We start from the raw sequence: 2,574 nt of genomic DNA, 5'->3' as shown, positions 1-2,574 counted from the left end.
AAGCACCCATTTCAAATAGCGGTGATAAACTGTTATTAAGTCTAAGCACCCATTTTAAAACGGTTAGCTTTCAATAACTGTGTGATTCGCATGTTGACTCACCATCTTAAGAGGCTCGCATGCTTCGCATGACTTGCAGCCATGGCTCGCATGTCTCGCTGGCTCGCACATTGTCCAAACTCAGCAAATAACGTGTTCGTCTTTTCTACGGGATTGCTGTGAAAGGGCCTAAAAATGTCCGTTACTTGACAGAAATTGATGTTAACGCAAAAGGAGCGAACGGCTTGAAATAAAGTTGTGTAATGAGCTTCAAATCAAAGCAACACACATTCACATTTATTTATATATTCACATTTACATTTTACGTTGTTTACAACACTTTTACGCTGTTAAAAAAAGCTTGAAAAGTAGCTAAAGTTGGAAATTTCGGAGCGGCCTTACTCGGGCTCCGGATGGGAAAGTATATGGACTACTGGAGTCTATCATATTCAAGTATCACCCAACTAGTGGACTAATGCAAATCCTGCATTTTGATTGGCTACACTACTAGAGGACTATTAGTAATAGTCCTCGAGTAGCGAAAAGCGTCACGTTTTCTTTCGTTTTATTCCCAAATAGATATTTCTTCAACTTGCATTTGCAAACTTTATTATTGCCTTTTCTGTCCGACTAGTTGGGTGATACTAAAACAATTAGACCCTTCGTCCTCAAGGGCCACTGGTCAATAGCCCATTCGGCTTCGCCTCATGGGCTATTGACCTATAGCCCGCAAGGGCTACGGGTCTAATTGTTAATTATCATATGACCCGTACGGCCCCGCGCGAGCTTTCATGGCAAAACTATTGGGAAAATCCCCGTATGAGGGCCGTACGTATTAGCCCGAGCAGGGCCGGAAAAAGCCGTACGGCCCTACTTGGAACACATACTGCTCCGTGTGATGCAATTTTAGGGGATTTCGTCGCTTTTAAATATCCAAGTAAATTACAGCCAGAAAAGGAAATGCAAACAACATAGATAAATTTTCTGTGCAGATTTTTGCTTTTTATTTTGTCCTAACTTTTTCTTCTGAGTGTTAAATAGTGTAAAGAGCCAATGTGATAAAAATGCTTATTGACTGAGTTTAGGTCGGGCCGGACAGGAAAATACTTGGCCCTCCCACTCAGTCAAGTAGATATTATTTTTCGGAATCAAAACTCCAACAAATATATATAATTATATCTATTTGAATCCTCTCCCTCACGCTTTACAAGCTTGTTCCCAGTGAATTGCACCTCACACAAGGATTCCCAAAGTAAGGGATGTCAGTCGTTTTCGTGCTGGGCATGTCAAGTTGTGTGTTTCATACTGGGCATGTATAAGCGAGTTTCATGTCGGGCATGTCAAATTATATTTCTATGCTGAGTATGAAAAATCAACTTTACATGCCAACTGAAATCTGATAAAGTACCTTGAAAAACTGAAAGTAGGAAGTTGTTTAGCTAAGATTCGTTCAAAAATGTTTTTAAACTAGGGCTGGAAGAACAGTTGCAAAATTCGTCTTCCTTTTAAAATAAAGGGTCCGTTTTGACCCATTTTCCAGCGTGAAAGGGAACGACCTTGACTGAACAGTTCAACTGTACCTGCCAACATGTTTTAATTTATAGGCGTGACATTTTTCTCCTGAGAGTCCCAGGATTTTTCGTAGGGCTCCGATGATATCCGGAGACTTCCGTCTTACCAGTGCATCGATCGATGATCCTCTCGTTCCAAACCTACCTCGCCTCCAGTGATATTCCCTACTAAAAATGAGAGAATTCGGAAAAAATCGATCATTCACACGAACTTTTATTTTCTCTCATTGGTTTCAGTTTTTATAATAATAATAATAATAATAATAATAATAATAATAAAGGTTTTTTAAATAGATCTCTTTCTTAATGGCGGCCAAATAAAATTCTCTTTTGTTTTAATCCATGCTAATAAGCCTTTCTAGCCTCGCTACGACGGGCAAATTTCAAAAGAATATTTGTTTTCAAAATGAGGGCAGTAGGTGTAAATAAACACAAATACAAAAGAATGTAAGAGTGATGGCCATTTATGAAAGTGGTCTATACACAAGTCACTCCGACTGCTGATTTGTTCTTTCCCCACTTCAACATCAACTGATCCCTCGGATGCTCGTTCCCAGTTTCTCGTGCTTCTAGCTCGCCTGCTTCTGCCTTGCGACTGAAATCGAAGCGCCTGAGGAGGAGGCAGGTGCCAAACAGAGTCTTATTGGATGCTGAAACAAAGGGTTCTTTTATTCGGTGGTTGGCAAATTTGAATATCAAAAGAAATTTGACGTCAATGTTTGTAAACAGATAACTTCCTATTACAGCTGTACTAGTTTAACAATGCAATGCGTGTGTACGCGGCTGAATTAATATGGGGCATGGGAGTTTCGGCTTTCAAACTTTTTAACTCGTGTTTTGCATATTTAATAAGCTGAAGTTACACGCTGAATAATGAAATCATCTTTATATTTATATTCCGATGATTTCTAATTACCAATGCATTACTTTTCATTGCCTCAGTAGTAGTCTTCATTTGTTCCTT

At 39.4% G+C, this 2,574-nt stretch overlaps 1 protein-coding gene across 1 annotated transcript in view; it reads right to left on the bottom strand.

Moving 5' to 3' along the window:
- Positions 1 to 2,292: 2,292 nt before the first annotated feature.
- LOC137984941 (uncharacterized) overlaps positions 2,293 to 2,574 on the bottom strand; it is a 23,793-nt gene continuing 23,511 nt past the window's right edge. The window contains exon 3 of the mRNA XM_068832285.1: positions 2,293 to 2,574. This exon is cut by the window's right edge and continues 9,025 nt beyond it. The gene's annotated coding sequence lies outside the window, so the exon portion shown is untranslated.

Source organism: Montipora foliosa, chromosome 14 (genome assembly GCF_036669935.1).
Source record: "Montipora foliosa isolate CH-2021 chromosome 14, ASM3666993v2, whole genome shotgun sequence".
Taxonomy (NCBI): Eukaryota; Metazoa; Cnidaria; class Anthozoa; order Scleractinia; family Acroporidae; genus Montipora; species Montipora foliosa.
This window is presented reverse-complemented; position numbering and strand designations above follow the sequence as displayed.